The sequence below is a fragment of the Amblyomma americanum genome, chromosome 8 (assembly GCF_052857255.1).
Source record: "Amblyomma americanum isolate KBUSLIRL-KWMA chromosome 8, ASM5285725v1, whole genome shotgun sequence".
Classification (NCBI taxonomy): domain Eukaryota; kingdom Metazoa; phylum Arthropoda; class Arachnida; order Ixodida; family Ixodidae; genus Amblyomma; species Amblyomma americanum.
The window spans coordinates 61,264,800-61,284,244 of NC_135504.1; the positions used below are offsets into that span (position 1 = coordinate 61,264,800).

The 19,445-nt window shown below is 48.0% G+C and overlaps 1 protein-coding gene across 3 annotated transcripts in view; it reads left to right on the forward strand.

Annotated features, from left to right (window-relative positions):
- The window catches only part of LOC144101764 (AP-4 complex accessory subunit Tepsin-like), a 349,149-nt gene that overhangs the window by 91,188 nt on the left and 238,516 nt on the right, over window positions 1-19,445 (forward strand). The window lies entirely within an intron of this gene.

Sequence of the window (19,445 nt, forward strand, 5' to 3'; positions counted from 1 at the left end):
CCTAGTTGCTAACCGTAGTACGTTCAATGCGGAGTTTAAAAGTCTGCTTTCATTGCTAACTGCATAAAGTTGCTGTGCAGCAACGTGGAAATAAGCCTTCGTCATCAACAGTAAGTATTTCGGCTATTTTATGATCGCAATCTACCCTGGAGCTTTGCCAGCATACCTGGTCTCATTATACTACACGGTGCTACCAATATATAACGGAGCTCCCAAAATGCACAGTGCTTTATAACGGGGAAGTGGGAGACAGCGCTGTCCAACATGAGCCTGGAAGAGCACTAAAAGCTAACTGACCAGGCTAACGTCGCCTCAGCAGTCGCATGACCGCGTACAAGGGCTCCAGCCATCCAGGATCAAACGCTTCGAGAAAAAACAAATGATTTATTCTTTTTGCTTCTTATTGCAATGCTTGTGTCCACCTGTAGTGAATGATTTAATTGGTTTATGGGGTCCAACGTCCCCATGAGGGACGCTGTAGTGGAGGGCTTCGGGAATTCCGAACACCTGGTGTTCTTTAACGTGCACTGACACCGCATAGTACACGGGCCTCTAGCATTTAGCCTTCACTGAAACTGCACCACCGCGGCCAGGATCGAACCCGCGAGTTTCCGGTCAGCAGCTTAGCACCATAGCGACTGAGCCACCTCGACGGCATTGTTACCTTTCGCGGGACTGCACAGCTTCCAGAATGGAATCATGCTTGTTTGTCCGGTAGTATTTACAGTGGCCATTCAACGCTTCCAGCCGTTTTTTCTTTGTTTGCTCGCTTGATTCTTTTTCTGGAGATTGGTTTGTGCTATGCTGGCCAACCGCCCACCGGTTTTGGGCAGCCTCTCCAGGGGTAGCTTCAGCGGATCCGCCTCAAGCATGCCGCAAACTAAGATGTAAACTTTGTCAGATAAGGGCAAAAAACAAATGGCTCCGTGAGGAAAGGAAACGGCATAGTATCTGTCTCACATATCGGCGGACACCGGAACCGCGCCGTAAGGGAAGGGATAAAGGAGGTAGTGAAAGAAGAAAGAAAGAGGTGCCGTGGTAGAGGGCACCTGATCAATTTCGGCCACATAGTGATCTTTAACGTGCACTGACATCGCACAGCACACGGGCGCCTTTTGCTTTTCGCCTCCATCGAAACGCGGATAAGTTATACAATATTGCTAGTAGAAGCAGCCGTTAACGCATCGTTTAAAACATTAACGCGCATTTCAGCGAAACGGAGACATTGCCTCCGGCTTTTATGATCAATTTTGCAGTGTTAATTATTTGTTGCTGCGGTATAACTATTACCAATGTATCCGTGAAGGTGCGGGTTATCACCCAGTACCGGCGGCTACCACAAGGTACGAAGATTCGCCAATTTTCCGGGATATTCTGTGGAGGTCGGCGCCGTTCCTCTAAGCCTAAACGAAGAGCTTGGAACTGCCATAGCGAGGCCTAACCTTGGCGTGGGAAGGCTATCGTCTCAGGCGGCGGCTGTACAAACCGAGATGGCGACGTCGATTGTTCTGGACCCGGCGATTTCCGGCGTTAGCCAGATGTGTGTTGAGGTACAAGGGGAAGACATTTCTTCAGAGGAATTCAACAACGATGCAGACTGGTCGCACGTTGGCCGGCGTATAAAGACCTTGGCCGGCGAAGGGTTTGCCGCTCACCAGTCAACACCTACGACGAAGAACTTTGCCAGGAACGTGAAAGCTTCGATGACGAGGGCAGCAAGGATGCCGGACGCCCTACCACGAGAGGAGACCAAGGTGATAGTGCGGCCTCGGGGAGGCCTTAACATCGCGAGGACTCAGATTGCCACCGTGGCATCGGCCATCATGACGGCGGCGAACGTTTCAAGGGACGACGGGGCAGCGGATACTTTCTGCCCCAACTTACAACAAAACATTATGGTGGTGAGTACCCCCGATGATGCACGTGCTTCACGTTACGCTGAGATAAAATCGATCTGCATTGGTGGCACAGAACACGTGGTTGGCGCATATCAAACCGCGCCATACGGCACCGTTAAAGGCGTTTTTAGAGGTATCCCAATAGAGGACTCCCCGGCCACAATCGACCGGAACATTGTCACCTCGAGAAATCACTTGGCACTTGGCGCGAAGAGGATTGGCAGCTCGACCACAGTCATCGTGGCTTTCAAGGGCCTGAAGGTCCCGAATTACGTGTGCTATGGGCCCGTTCTTACCAGGTGCAGCCTATATTGAAAACAATTCGAAGTATGTAAGCAGTGCGGAACGGTGGGTCACCGCTGCGATGTTTGTCCAAACCCCCACGTGAAAGCTTGCTTCGCTTGCGGGGCCGCTAACCCCAAAAAAAATCATAGATGCACCCCCACTTGTAAATTGTGCGGAGGGCAACATCTGACCGGTGCCAAGGTTTGTAAGAATAGGTACAAGACCCCATACGTAGTTAAAAAGAGGCAATGGGAGCGCAAGATGGCCGAACTACAAGCGCAGCAGCCACAACTAGCTTCTCTCAGAGCTGAGGAATTTCCATCGCTGATGTCAAGTCCTGTAACACCTGCCGGCCCAGCCGGTGGCCAAGCGTCCGTCTCAAAGAGCAGGGTCAGCAAGAATAGACAGCGAAGCGTTAGCCGTAAGCGATCACAGTCACGTGACCGCGTGAGCTGGGCCGATGCCGCAAGGCACGATGCCAAGAAAGCACAGGGGGGTACCACCACCACCACCACCTCTAATAGCACCGCAACCTGTACAACAGTTAGCACCATCAAGAACGCCGACGGCAACAACAGCAAGTCGAGGGAAGACGAGACGATGAGGACGTTGAAGGAAGCCAACGAGGCCCTCCGGCGCGAAAACAACGAGCTCATGATGAAAGTGAGTAGGCACGAGGCCACTACTAGCAAGATGGCAAACGAGATCGCGACAATCAAGAGCCTTCTGACTACTCATTTCACCAGCAACGAAACACCCCAGTCAGTATTATGTGACATCACACCGGGTAATCACAGTGCTGTACCACCAACATCCGCCGAGAAGGAACCGGCACCCAAGAGACGGGCAATCGAGAACCCGAAGGAGCGGAAGCTTAATGACCGGGTGGACAACCTGAAAGATAAAGTTGACCACATCGAGGAACATCTCGACGCGCTCGACGATTATATTAAAACAACCTTCACCAAGATGATTAACGACAAGTTCGCTGCCATTGAGCTGACGTGTCAGCAGTTAACGAACGCAATACAGCAAATAACGCAGCAGTACAATCCGCAACAATCATGGCCGCTTCAGCAGAAGCACCAACTACAACAACAGTGAAGGGTCTCGTGACCTGGCACTGGAACTGTAACGGTTTCGCTAGTAAGAAGGCAGTCTTGCAGCAACACATAACACAAGTAGCACGCAAGCCCGACATCATCCTGATACAAGAGACTCGCACTGATGCGGTATCGCTACCTGGTTATCGGGTATACGCCAAGTCTCCGAAGGTCACCGGTGGTAGAGGGATATGCACATTGGTTCGCAAGGAACTCACCTTCATTGAGCATGAGTTGCAAAACAGTAAAATTGAATACACTCTCATCGAGGTCGTTATGGGCAAGAAACAAAAGAACAGCACTTTTCTGCTCAAAGTCTACAGCAGCCCTTTACACAAGAAACAAATTCAAGACGCTCCTTCACATAGCAAGCACAGTGGCGGGGAATCACAGGCTCGTCGCCTGCGGGGACTTCAACGCGGCGCACCCGGCATGGGGATATAACAAGCAATTGGCCAAGGGGCGTGACCTGTTCCAAGACACAATAGACCTGGGCTTCACCCTCATCACAGACCCGACTGATCCTACGAGGATTGGGAACTCTGTGTCCAGAGACACGACGCCGGACCTCACGTTTGTGAAGAACGACGAGAAGGGCAGTATCTCCTGGCACAACACGGGGTGTGAGCTCGGTAGCGACCACTACATCGTAGAGGTCATCATACCAGGGGAGATCAAGGCCTCGCAGGACACCATAAAACATAATTTTACGGATTGGGATGCCTTCCGTAGCCTATTACCAACGGAGGTGGAGGAAATCGAGAACATAGCAGAATGGTCAGCCCATATCGCGGGGAAGATCAAGGAGGCGACCAAGGTCATAGAAACGGATGAAAAGGTTGACAAGGTTGACAGCCGCCTGGCGCATTTAATCGCGGCAAAGCACTCTATCCTAAATAGATGGAAGAAGCAACGACTCCACCGGCGCCTCAGGAAGAAGGTGGCGGAGCTGAATCGCGCCATCGAAGCCCATTGTCGGGTGCTCTGCACGCAACAGTGGAACGAAATCTTTAACGCCGCAGACGGCCAAATGCATTGCGGTAGGACCTGAAACTTATTGCGGCATCTGCTCGACGAGACTAAAACAAAATCCCACCAACGCGACCGCCTCGCAAAGGTCATTTACAGATCAGTCAAAGAATACGGGGAACCCGAAGTAATCAGACGTATAGACAGCAAGTACCTCCCAATTACACCCACAGATAGCCATCCCGAGTACAGCGGTCCAGCTAACGAGAAGCTGGACCGCGACATCAGCGTCGAGGAGGTTCGAGCGGCCCTGCACCAATTAACAGCAGGTCAGCGGTCGGCCCACATAACATCTCGAACAGTGCACTCAAGAACCTCAGCGATGTGGCGATCGAGAACCTCACCGGTTATTACAATAAGTGCTGGAGGGCGGGGTCACTGCCCCAGCAGTGGAAGACTGCCAAAACAATCCTTATTCCCAAACCATGCAGGCCACCGAACACGGACAACCTCCGGCCCATCTCGCTCACGTCCTGCGTGGGCAAGGTGTTGGAGCACGTCCTCATGTGTAGGTGGCAGGATTACCTGGAGGAGTCGGGACTTTATCCCACCACGATCATCGGGTTTCGCCGTTCCCTCAGCACCCAAGATGCGATGATTCTCTTGAAAAACGATATCATTGACGCTGATACCCGAACGAATAATAAAAAGGCTATCCTAGGGCTGGACCTGCAGAGCGCCTTCGACAAAGTGAAGCACTCTGCGATCCTAGCCCAGGTGTCCACACTCAACATGGGCACAAGAACGTACAATTACATCAGGAACATTCTGACGGGGCGGACTACCGAGCTCTACGCCGGAGATCTACGGCTCCAACCGAAAAGGCTCGGCAGTGTCGGGACCCCCCAGGGCTCGGTCATCTCCCCGTTGTTATTCAACCTCGTTATGATCGGGGTGGCCAAGCGACTCTCTCGAGTTGAGGGGGTCCGGCACACTATCTATGCCGATGACATCACGCTGTGGGTTCCGGGAGGCAGCGATGGTCACATTGAGACCACTCTGCAAGAAGCCGTCGACGCGATCGAAGACCAGCTAAACGGATCCGGATTGATCTGCTCACCGGCCAAGTCAGAACTCCTGGTGTTACCACCAAAGTACGTCAGACGTAGCAAAAGCGAACCGAGGGATTACGAGGCCATCAAGATCGTCACGAGGAACGGTCAAGTGATCCCTGAGGTCGACAAAATCCGGGTGCTTGGCATGATTATAGACAAGCGACGGGGCAACGGCGAGACCATTTCCCGTCTTACAGCCAAGATTACCAACGCAATACGCCTCATGCGACGAGTCGCCAACCGCAAGACCGGTATGAAAGAAGAAAGTTTGATTCGGCTTGTGCACTCCTTCGTAGTTAGCCACGTCACCTACGTTGCAGCCTTTCACAACTGGATGCAGTGTGAAAAGAATAAGATCAACGGCCTCATACGCCGAGCTTACAAGGCGGCGCTCGGCCTTTTCGAGTGTACGGACACCAACAAGCTCCTGAAACTCTGGGTCCACAATACCCTTGAGGAACTTGCGGAAGCGCAACAGACTGCCCAGCTGGAGCGGCTCTCTATGACCGAGGCCGGTAGGCGTATACTTCATTACTTGGGCTTCACGCCCAGGTTGAAAAAGGCCACTAGTGACGTTCCTGTTCCTGACGGGACCCGATGCCGGATTCGGGTAGACCTCATCCCAAGAAACATGAACCCTGAGTTTAATAAGGAGCGAAGAGCGGCGAGGGCCAAATTCCTCATCGACTTTCATGCCAAGGATGCGCACGCCAGGTTCGTGGATGCGGCTGAATACCAGGGAGACCACACGGCGTTCGTAGCTACTGTCATCGATGCGTCATCAGGCGCCACGAGGGCAGCGGCAAGCTTACGGGTCCCAGAGGCATGTCAGGCGGAGGAGGTAGCCATTGCCTTGGCCATTGCCGACCCCGGATGCCAAACGGTGCAGTGTGATTCCCGAAGTGCAGTGCGGAATTATGCGAAGGGCAAAGTGTGCGGTGAGGCTGTGCGCGTTCTGTGCTCGACTGACCTACAACGGGAAGAAAGGTATGTCAGACTCAGGTGGTTCCCGGCGCATGTGGGCAACGATGCGTCGGAGAAGCACACTAACCACAACGAGACGGCACATGCAGTGGCGCGAGCGCTAACGAACCGCGCCGCTGCAACCGATCGTCCAACGTGGTGTAGTGCCAAAGACCACATGACAACATTCAATGAACTTACGCAGTTTTACCGCCTCGCTCGAAGGACTTTCCCACCCCCACACCCGGGACTGAGCCGAGCGGAGGCGGTGCTGTTTAGACAACTACAAACTGGTTCTTTACCAACCCCGGCGTTAATGACTCATCTATACCCAAACTTATATGAAAGTGATGTGTGTCGCGTGTGCCAGCGGGAGAGGGCAACTCTGACGCACATCCTATGGGACTGCAACAAAATTCCCCGACGAGGCTTCTAAAAGCATAACGATTCCGCCGCGACTCGCGGCTGCTGCGGAATGCTCTGACCGTGACGTACAAACCTGGGCCGTCCAGCAGGTCTCGGCGGCTCTTGAGAGACAAAGGCCTCAGATCCTCCGCTGAGTTGCCGCCTGGGCCCCCGTCACGGCGCCTTTAGGTCATGATGCCATTAGGCCAAGACGTAAATAAAGTTGTTCCTCCTCCTCCTCAGAACAATGGTTGATGGATGCGTTTTTTAACTGCATACGAAACTTACCTGGGGTATTTATTAACATATAATGAAGAGAAAGACTAAAAACTGATACCTTGACTTGTTTTAGTGCTGATTTGTAGACAGAAGCGGCGGATTTATATGGATCCCACTGGGACAGAGAATTTGAAATTTGAGCCGAACGAAACAGGTGCTGCTTCTTATTAGACAGCCTTTTTATTAAACAATTCAAGCCGGCCGAAAGTCGGTTAATAATTTTCACAGCGGCACATAAGAATTAGTTAAGGACGTAGTTTTAAGCTAAAAATGTTGCAGTTTCAGTTGATCCGTCGTGAAATGAGAGTAAGCATTGGTCAATAAAAGCAGCAAGTTCACAATTTATGGCCTCGAAGTTTGCATTTTGGTAGTCATGAATATCTTTGAAAGTGTTATTTTGGTGGGCTGCCAAGTCGTTCAGTGAAAAATGAACCATACAATAGTCCCTCAAGCATGAAAAACAAGATATAGAAGAGACAAGAACGGGTGAAGTTGTAAGAACAAGGTATTGCAAGTTGGAGGAAGAAGATGTAATTAGGGTGAGTGGCAAGTCGTGAAAAATTAAAATCAGCACATATACGCAAAAGCCACTCAGTAGAAAAAGGCTCGGCATAAGAAACCACGTTGGACCATAAATGACTTGGAAAATTGAAGTCACCTACTAAAACAACAGGAACGTTTGGAAAACGAAAGGTAATCGTGAAAAACAGCATAATGGCGCTCTTCAACGAAAGTGGCACCGTATAAGATAGGACGATAGCAAATACCCAAAATCAGTTTTTTAACGCGCGTGCGCAGTTGAACCCAGAGAAGTTCTAATCTAGAAGCAACATGAACAGGAAAAGAAAACACCAACTGCTATAAAAATTCCACCTCCAATTCACCCCTGTCAGACCGTTAATTGAGGAATCGCTTATTACAAAGCAAAATTTCTGAGCCCTCAACTTTCGCAGAAAGCCACGTTTCGGTAAGGCAAACAATGCTCACGTCACATGCATCGATAGTTGCAAAAAGTTCATCACGCTTAGACTACACATTTCCAATGTTAGCATACAAAAATGACAATGAATTCCGGGCTGCAGATGGTAGCCACCACCCCTCACGCATACCTAGTCTGTGGAAGATTAGGATGAAAGGCTGGTTACAATACGGCCTTCAGAAACGCTGTCACTAAGATTATTGCAGCTATAACACCTATTCATGTAAAGCTAATTGTAGCGCAGTTTGAATTTAGACTTTTGAGAGAGTCTAAATTAGCGTAGTTTTCTCCCCGACTGATGCGCCAGAAGAAAGTGATCTTCACTTACACTGATGCCGTCATCTTGGAGTCTGGAACTTCAAAATTTCTTGCCTTGATTGAAAAGACGAGAAATTCGCAATGACTGGTCTGCATTTGTATTCTAAGATACCACCATTCCTATGCTCCCGTCCAATCTAGAGCTCCAATGCCAGAACATTTAAGGCAGACGAGAGTAAATTAAGTTTTTTGTCAGTCTCGGCCAAATATTTAGAACTGATGTGAGACAGGCCATAAAACAGAAGATAATCATGGGGCTGCCTATCTTCGAGGTCCGCCTGACTAACCATGAATTTAAAGTTTTCACTAGCTAGGTTCTCGGCAAAGCATCGCAGGCGCTGATATTCTTGCTGAAGCAATTCACTGGCAGCACTTTTGCCTTTGACCGCAGTTAGCATTCTATCAATATCTAATAAGTGATTCTGAATTGCCTTCTTTTTTTCTTATTTCATTTACTGTGCTAATTAAATCAACCTGCTGATTCCTCTTAAGATATCAGTGTCTTGAGCGTGCGTATTGGGCCCAGGGTTTTCCTCCACATCACCGCAAAGCAGAAGCAGCTGTTTACCAACGACAAGACGCTCACTTAGCAAAGAAACGAATATGCCCGGGCGTGGGAACAGCAATAAGTAGACACTCTCCGATTTACTCGCATATAGACAAGGGTCATGACTTCCATGGGCAAAGAAACGGACGAAATTGAAGAGCCGCATCACGAAGCTGCTCCCACACCCCCTGTAAAGTTCCGGAGCACGCCGTTCTTATCGACGATCAATTTTGATGGCATGGTCGATCCGGATGCCTTGTGCCACTGTGGAGCGATCAAGCGCGGTTTTCTTGTTTTGTAGAGATAGCTACATTAGGGTAACATTTCGAGCCTTCAGCGTGGCGGCGCCACCACGATGTCACGTGATTCGTGGCTGGTCACGAGGGGCAACACTGTGCGCATGCGCAGTGTCAACTGGGACGAAGATGAAGGAATGCCCAAAGAAACGGAGCGGCGAAAGACTGAGTTTGCAATTCAACTGAGCAAGTTCCACTCTGCCAGCTGTAGCTATCGCGTCAGTCCAGGTTTAACCAGAGCCAAACCACCGCCATTTTTTAATCTTTTTTATTTTTTTTATAAACACATTTCACTGTATCTGCAAGAGATGCAGCCACCAACTTGACATTGAGGGTCAAAATAGTAGGAGCGCGGAATTCAAATCTGAAAACCGCCTTTTATACGAAAATACGTGCAGGATTAGGTCGTGTCCACATATGTGGACACAGTGCTCGAGCGGTCCTGCGGTGCAGCTTCGCACATAACACAAACATAGCTTCGTGTTAAAAACCATTTCTTGCCTTTCAGCGATGGAGTGCTCACCATGCGTGGTGGCGAAATGTATTGACGGTTCGTGGCATTCCCGCGCATCCGAAGTAAGCAGGGCGCCAAACACTGGTCATGAAGAAACCTGGACAAAGAAATAGACGAAATTGTAGAGCTGCAGCCCGAAGCTGCTCCCACGCCCACACATGTGCGCGGGGGGTCTCAGCATGGTGGTCTAGATTCGTTTTCAATATTGGTAGGGCCCCTAAGAACCTCCATTACCCCTTTACTTTGAACGCTGATCATAACGCGCCGTGTTTGTCGGCAGCGGCTCGGCGTAGTGGCGGTTCTTTGCGACCGTCTGCGGGTGTTCAGCGCTCGGTCGGCCATGATTCTTTGCAGGTGCTTCTCCATCGGCCATTTTCATGAAGAATGCTTCAGCGCGCAAGTCATCCAACGATCTCCTTGAAGAATCATTCTTTTCAACACGTGTTAACAATAAGTCCATTTCATATCTTACTTGTCCGAAAAAAAATTGCGCATAGTGGGCAGAAAAAAATAAAAATGAAAATGTTTTTCATGGAAGGAAATGGTGCAGTAACTCTCATACCTCGGCGGACACCCGAACCGCACCATAAGGGAAGGGAGGAAGGTAGGAGTGAAAGAAGGAAGAAAGAGGTGCAGTAATGGAGGTCTCAGGAATAATTTCGACCACCTGGGGATCTTCAACTCGCACTGACATCGCACACCACACGGGTGCCTTTTTGCGTTTCGCCTACACCGAAGCGCGGCCGCCGTGGTCGGGTTCGCCCGAGTACTCCGGCTCAGTAGCCAAGCACGCTAACCACTGAGCCACAGCGGGGGGTCGGCAGAAACCGCCGCTTTGACATTTTCGGCTTTAAGGCGCATTGTCCACGTTTGTGGACGCACCACTTTGAACGTCCAGCGCTGCAATTTTTTTTTTTGAAGCGAAAAGCTTCACTACGCTAGGTAAAACAGTCGTCGCGTAGGCCGTAGAATGCCCTTGTACGACCTTCAGTCCAACCACTGTAGTGGTGTATGATCATATGTGGTACCGTTATGGTGTCGAACCGTTGACCAATAACCTTTAGTTGACATTTCACCTTAAGAGCATGCGATGGGGTGATGTGATGTCACGTGATGACATTCGATGAGGTAGTCCTTAGACCATGATACCACGTCATAGACATTTGGTCGTGTAGGTATATATCGAACGGCTGTCGCAAGCGCGTAGCAGAGCTGCCATGGACGAGCCTCAGACGTTTAGCAAGCGTCCTTCCTTTTCGCTGAATTCCAGGGTTGGCCAAGCTAAGCCACTGCCATTTTTTTCGTCTATGACAACAAAAATTGCTTAGTCGTTCCTACATTAACCTACTGACATATTTCGAACGGTAAGTTGCATCATTCACTGCCACTCGAAAAGTCAGCATGCAAAAGTAAAAGGTACTGACTCGTCCCGCCAAAAAAAAAACGCTGTAATGCGGACCGTTTTTTATTGGATGAAACTTCATTGATCTAGATCAATGGGGCGGGATCATTTTTTGCAAAATACATTTCGCTGTAGCGCTGCAAGAGATTGCGCAACAAACTTGGCAGGGAAGGTCAAATGTTAAGAACGCCGAATTAAATGGTTTAAATTCGCATTTTATACGGAAATACATGCAGGCTTAGGTTGGGTTCACAAATGTGGACACGGCACCTCATGGGTCTAGCGGTACAACTTGGCCCATAACACAAGCACAGCTTCGTGTTAAAACCTTTTGTTGGCTTTCAGCGATAAAGCACAAATTTATAAGTTCCATGGCCTCGGACAGAGAGGAATTCGGGCTGGATATTGAAGTAGCAGTGCATGTCGGTTTACAAAGCCGTTTTTCCGACTTCGTTTTGCTCTCAAACGAGCTTCGCGCGAAGCTTGCTCCCGGCATCAAGCTTCAAGCGCAGCTTTCCAACAGTTCACTGAGTTCGCGACCATGGTACGCGCCTGAACAGCGAGTAAATCAATAGCGATGTGGTTAGGTGGCTCGGATGACACCACAGTCGTATACAGGTGCAGACGGCAAACAAAATGCTGTTATTAACGCAAACACCTAATTGTGCAAAGTCGTGCTCGCTTACAGAAACATCTCAGCAGCGGCCACAGCTGAAAGTATGCTCGGTGGTCATTGCATTTCAGGCTCATTCCAGGTGTCTCTAGCGGAAATTTTAAATGTGAGGAAGAAGTTTGAAGATGAAAAAAGCAAGGTATACTCACTAAAATCTGAAACGTTATTGAAATAGTTGCATGTTATTACACTGTTACCAGACATTTCCAGAGACGGCTAGGCCTCTTGACTAAACGGAGGGTGCAAGATCTCAGCGGAACAGCACGTAAATGTCTCGACGTCTTATTTTCGCCTCAGAAATAACGATAGTGTCTTGAGCTGATGGTAAAATGTAACAATAGTAATGGCCTACGCTTCCTAGATTTGAATTTTTCTGCGGTAATTTCTGAAGATCATCGACCTGTGCAAGGGGGGGGGGGGGTGTGGAGGAGGGTGGAGCTGAGCAAATCAAAGAGGTTCGCACATTTTCTGACATTGGCTGCACTCACACGTTGGCGAGCTAGCCATACCATTGCAGAACCCTTTGTTCCGTGCCAGTATTTTCCACCCCACGGACAGCAAGTGTTCGACGTGGAATATGGATAATGTTTTATCAAGAATGAGGCTTAAAGAATTTGCTGCGGAAAAACAAACCCTCGTCGCGCTTCGTAACCTATATATTTAGAAAAACAAATCCACGTTCATCCCAATTTGATCCAACGTGTACTGAGCGTATTCCATGTAAAAAGTTCCACATTGCAATTCCCACAACTCCGTTGGTCTGCGAAGGGTTCATATGCGAGCGATGAGGAGGTCGTGTTGACTATATAAGAGCCTATATTAGCTCTGACGACTTTGATGGCGCGAAAGACGAAATTTATACGGACATGGCATGTTGTACAAATAATATGGAACTACCGTGTGAAGTAAACACAATGGAATAAATCGCATGAACAACATATAAAGACGCACGGGTATATCTCTATATTTGCCGTATCATGCAGACTCCACTTCATATTGCTACATACTCGCCGTGGACATGGAGGGATATGAACTATGGCTCCCATTTTTGAACATATGAGGGTACTGTAAGAGTTTGTGGTAGGCAGTATTTCTGTTTGGCATGCGATAGAATTCTTTTTGAATCGCCTTTCGTCTTTAGTGGAAATGACTGGATATCACTGAGATTGTGATAAAGCAAATGTTCTGAGGCTCAGTTATATTCTAATAAGCAGAATGCGCTTCTTTCTAACCAACTGCCATAAATAAATTTTTTCAGTGCATTACAGTTGAAGGAGTCACGCAACAGGCGATGTGGAGATAAGCGCCCGAATACGAGTAGAAGTAAGCACTGTTTCCTAGCTGCTGCGTGTAAAATTTCTCGTTTTTTTGGGTGTTGTTATCTACTGGTTAGAAACTTCTCAGCCATGTAATTATATCTCCAACTTCTAGAGCAGTAAGTGCTATGTGACTTCCTCTGTGCATACATTGCCCAATATATAGAAAATCTTACACAGCAGCACCACAGACGTGACAAAAACATGCTGCCTCTTTGCTTCTAAAGCTTTTTATACATGTTTATTTTTGTCTACAACAGATAAACCTAAGCATCGCGGGAATAAGTCCATGATTAGGTAGGCTGTTCTTAAGAGTTTACTGTGAAGCTTCTATTTCAAGGTCAGCTTATACCCGCATCACTGTGCCATCAGTCTCATTCCCGTTTCATTGGCTGTGCCATTCGACCACTGGGACGCAATGCAGGATGCCCGGAACTTAACAAACCTGTGTCTCTCCCCGCGCTATCGTGACGCTCTCAGACATATGCACTAATAACATCAAAACATAAAATTTCTCTCTTTATATCTCGATTCCCCTCCAGTTTGGTTAGGTTATTGAGAGCCAATCTGAGCAGCCACTTGGGTGACACCTCATGTGCTTCGCCGACTATCGCGAAAGTGGCAGTACTTAATCACAATGTCTGCGACTGTTTTCATTCCTTTATTGTTCCACAGAGTGCATCTTTCCTGTGAAACTACAGACTATCAAACCTATATTTTAGTGCATCTTCGTCGCTTATTTTATGACAGTTCATAACCATTTTATACTGGGCAAGACGTACACTGAACACGCTTCGGAATAATTTGTTATTTATTTCTATTTGTCGTAATTTGTAATTGTAACATTATCTTCGCAACGCGTGGGAACGCTACTGTGACGTCATACACTGTGGCGGCTGTCACTTCAGGCAGAAATTCTACAGAAGCAGAGCTTCTTGTCACGTTACCTCACGGATGGTGCGTGCATTTTTAATGGACGGAAGTTCAGCCGATTAGCTTTGCGCGACGTGTGCTATGAAGTATGAACAAATGTAACGCAACGTCTAATTCAGCGTTGCAGGAAGAGCGAAAAACTTGTGCGCTTCGCTGAAGCTTCTTTAGCTTTAAGAATAGCTACATTGGTGTTCGTAATTGAATCAACGACGACCTCTTTTGCCCATTGTATGAGCGAAAAGAAATATGTCAATGAAAAATAGACGATCCAGCACCCTGAACTTCGCATCATCATCATAAGCTTGATTACATGTATTGCAGGACAAATGCCTTTCAATAATTCAACTACCCTGCCCTGCGCCAGCTGCAGCCACATTCCCCGCCTCGTCCTATCTAACCTTCTGCCACCGCCTGCTACGCTTGCCTTCTCTTGGAATCCATTTCCTTCCCTTAAGGACCAACGATTATCTTCCCTTCTCATTACATATCATATCAATACATATATCATTATCATATCATATATAATTAACATGCGTTAGTACCCTGACCCACTCTGCCCTCTTCCTATCTCTTAACGTCACACCTATTTTCCTTTCTATAGCTAGCTGCGTTGTCGTTAATTAGAACACTGCTTTTTCGGAAGCGGGAGATGGGCTAGAAGCCGCCAGCCTATGCACCTGTGCATTAATGCTGCAATGCTGTCAACGTCAATGCGTATTGCTCCCATGATCATCAGCCTGACAACGCACACTGCACAGCAATGACCTTTTCCCTGCCTCGATTACCTCTCTTCATTGCTAGCTGGGTTCATCGAATCCCCGCAAACTTCTTTTCTGCTTGTCTCATTGTCCATGCTTTGCATCTGATCTCTTGCGACTTAACAAGGTAATACTCTACTGCCGTGTTTCTGCCACAGAGTTGTCAACGCCTACGCATGAAGTGCGCATGTGCCACTACCACCACATTGATCAAAGCGCTAATATAAGATTGAGTAGTGTTACTTGAAGAAGAATGTGATGTGCAATGCACAGCGCGAGTGTGTTGCAGTATAACAAGCGGCGCGTTCGACTGCGGCGAAACTCTAGTTCTCTCGCGTAGTAGCCAGCGAAGTTGATTTCTTCGCGTCGCCGCAGGTTGGAATATCGGTCGCCGATAGTTGATATATTTTATTGCACTCGGCATAAGTCAACAGCCAACGCAAGATCCCAAATACGGCAAGATCTTGCGGTGGGTTTACCCATCAGAATAGTGCTTTTACACTAAAATGCGCCACCAGATATTGTGTCTTGGCCGGTCCCGTCGCCATTGTCTGATGCAGGGGAAGACAACATTGTTCAAGCAGAGATGGGTCGCCGAAACTATGTACGTGTGGAGGTCGCCCAGGGAGGCGACCACATTTATTGAGGGCTGTCAAAGAGGAGACAGCAGCAGCAGCATCCGGCCCTGGTCAAGGTTCCGAGCGTTCAGGGGCGTGTCGCCGCCGATAGTCAGGGCGGGAGAGCCAGCGGAATCCATGTAAGAGGATAGGGTTGCGTGTTCGAAGCCGGGTCGCCCAATCTCTCGGAGCTAAGGCGAGGAAGAACCAGCGCCGACAGCGTTGAGGTTCGAACTCACGGCAAAAGATAGCGAGGCGTTCTCCCGACAAATGGTGAGGGCGAGAAAACACTGGAGGTCTCGATGTCAACATGTGGTGAGTGATCGAGTGCTTCACCGGTGACGTTTTCAAGGTGGCGATTGGATAGCATGCCGTTGTACGGTCACACATGTCAAGCTCGAAGCACGATCCCGCTGTATGGCTGTTCCAAGATGATTTCGCCATAAGAAGCCTCGTTAGCAGCCCCACGTAGACTTGGCTTCTGCACCTGCATGACAGAGAACCACCTCTGATTACCCTGATCCTTCTAACGACTGTTTCAAGCAAGAAGGCACCATAGGTCGGCACATGTAGAGCACCGACATAATTCTGATCAGTGCCTAACCTTTCTTTTCTAATTATGAAGAAGCCGCCATCTCCACGTCGCTTGAAACAAGCTAAACAATGTGAACTGTTGATATTGCTGAGGTCTTAAACTGTGTGTGCAATTGTGTGGCAGACTCAGCTGCAGATGAACTTGTGAACCGTCGTTACCGTGACCTCCAAGTCCGAACGGACTTCTTCACATAAGCACCCAGAACAGGGGCCTTACAGCTTCGGTTTCTGACCAGCCTGTAGATCAACGTAACGCACACAATTAGACCTAGCCTTTAGTGTTGAAATTGAACAGCCACAATTTTTTCTCGTGTTTTTCGCGCGTTTTTTTCCCTTTTCCTTGTTTGTTCAATAACCAACAGGCTTACTAAATGCTCTTTTCTGCAGCCTACTCACCCTCGGTGGGACGCTGACCGAAGGTCGCGCAGTTGCTCGTGGGCTACTCTAGGTTGCCGCACTAAGCCCATCGTGGCTGAGGATTGTCAAACTGCTGCCTGCTGCAGAGGCGCTACTCATGCAGCGACCACTGCCGGGACCAGCCGCCTGCAATATGGTCATTTGAGACGGTATGTTACGTTGGATTACCCGCAACTGGGGAAATTCTTCATCACGCAAATTGCTGCATTGTGTTGGGATTTACGGCGCCTAAGGCTAAATGGTTGCACGTGCCAACTAAAGCATGACACTGTTAGTTTTTCAACACATAATTTTTGAGAAGCCTTAAGCGACCGGATAAGCCCCATTTATATCGCATTTATAAGGCAGGTGCATGGTGCCCTCCGCGCGTCAGCACAACGGTGTATATGCTTAGCTGAGAACACACACATACTGCAACTTCTGTAAAGCTGAGTTTGTTGGAGCATCACATTAGTTTAAAGCAGCGCGGAAGACAGGCAAGGAAGTCAAAATGCCAGTCCGAGACCGAGACCGATATTGGGCAGCCGTTTCAACTTCTTGCTTGTCTGTGTCCTTCACTTAGTTTTGTGCACCAATACACACATTGAACTTTGATGTACTGATGGTTTCGAATAAATGTCGATGAAAAATTATTATATATATTTTTTCAGTACAGACCTTCGGTTATTGTTTTTATATATCGTGGTTAGGAGAAGCACATTAAGATAATGTTCTTATGAGGAGAACAGAACTTGTAGGTATTAACTCATACAAAGGTAGCATTGAACTCAAAATGGGCAAATGCACTGTTGCCAGACAGCAGCACTATTGGACCTACTCTGGACATATGAATGTAAAATGCAATTTCGCTTGTGTTTCATGTAATACATCCTCGCTAAAACGTATTTTGGCACTGACGCAAAGCTCCATGCAGTAACTGATTAATTCTTTCTGAAACAGTCCAAAAGGCGATGCGCATAAATACAAATTACAAGTTGCTTTTGTCCATTCTTTGCATAACCAGTGTTCTCAAAGTCGCTTAGGTGAAAGTTTGGTTTCAATAACCGCTTTTACTACGCAGTCCTGAGAAATGGTTGGGAAGCGGTATTTTGGAATCCTGAGAAATATAGCGCTGATTCTCTCAACTTTGTGGAGGGAGCACAGTCCCGAAAAGTCCTACTTTTGGCAGCACATGACGATGGTAATTTTTGTGACCTGACTCAAGTGGTTCTTCAGAGAAGGCTTGACAATCCGCCGCGCTCCCTACTGTCAAAATGCGTTACTTTTTTAATTAAGTTTTTAGTTTTGCGGCCAAGCAAGGCAGTCATTGTCACTTGTATCAATAAGGTGCTAAGGCAGCCAATAGAATCCGAGTAACGCTTTCTCTCTGGATGAAATGGTTACTCCTCAAGAAAACTGAATCCATTCTGCCCAACTCCCTGCCAAGTGTAAGCCTGAATAAAAACTTGAACTTCTCCCGAAGATGTCTCCCCTCTCACTCACCCCATGCCGGTCCGAGATGAAGCAACCGATGAGCGCGCCAAGCTCGGAGCAGACAAGGCGACATACTCAGCCCGAAGCGGGATGCCACATCCGGGAGGCCGGAGGCACCCTGCGAAGGTAAAGCATTTAAGCATTTGTGTGCGTAAACCATAATCAACGTTGACCACAGCAACCCATGTAGAGGTCGACTCATTCGAGACAAAATTCCCCAGCGGTCACATATTGGGTTTTTCCTTTGCACCCCCGGAATTAAAACAGACACATGGAGTGATCTCACACACTCCAATCCCGAAGCAGTTCCGAGATTGAAGCAAATGCAGAAAAGATATTTCATGTGTGCATTGAGGGGGACATCGACATGTTCACACGGAAAGTACATTTGTACAATGGGCGCACAGAAGCATAGGAATTATAAAAAAACACTTAATTTCATCGGCCGACACCAGGTCCTGTCTAAATTATCCCGGTTATTTTTATGCGAGGTGCACCCCACTAATTTCATTGAGCAGTAGACAGGTCTGGAGTCAGGTAAAGTAAAAATAATTTGATTTTGCAAAACAAACGAAATTTCATCCATCGCTGTACGATATGTGCTGTTTGGTCTTGACGAGCAGAGTTGGCTCATGTAAGCAGTGTGTAAGAAAGCCTACCTTTCTTTGCCTTCGCCACAGCAGATATGCAGGGCGGCAACCGTGACTGAAATGCAAACTGGACATATTTGAACAACACAATCTTGGTCGAAGTGAAGGAGAACAACTGGCCCATTTATTCTGCAATATCATTGTAAGCATTTTTCTTAAATGCGTAAGCATTGTGTGGCTATATAGGCGGTTTCGGCGTGGACTAGAAAATCTCGCTGCTATAACAGAGGAACTACTTGGTATGTTGGAAAAAGTGTGGTATCGTCGGATAGAGCATCGAAAGAGGATGTGCAAGTGACCAAATGATTAAGTTGCATTAGTTAGGTAATTAATTAGAGCCAAGTAAGTCGAAAAAACGACGTAGACTGGAACTTGTGTGCACTGTAAACGTTGAATACAGCGTCAAAAAGCTTAATCCAGTAAAAAAAAGTATAGTCGATATGGTTTAATCAGGTAATTAGGTGGAAAAAAACGCTTCTGTGCTTATCCATTTCTCCAGTGTGAGTGCCGCAGTGATCTCTAACGTTTTTCAGGTAAGCAGCTACCGCCAGAGTTGTTTCGCATTTTTTATCCCTGGGGTCTCTACTGGCGTGAGTTTGAAACACTTCGCGTTGATTAGCGCTAGATATTTGCGAATCCCCCTCAACCAAAACGCGGGCGCTCTACTACATTGGACCAGCCATCACGTGTTATGGTGCTGGCATAAGAGGACTCATAATTTGTCCAAGAGTGTTTCATAAGATATGCCTGCGCGATAGGGGCATGTGCGCGCTTTTACTTTCGCATGAAATTAGTATACGTACGTCTCCACACTGAGCACCGAGTGGTTGAGGTAACAGCCATGTCCAATGTTTAGTAGGATGACTGCCAGCTAAAGAATGCCGCACGCCCAATATATCCTCTGACAGGGCAACTGCGAATGCGAGTTCCTTAGTGGTGGT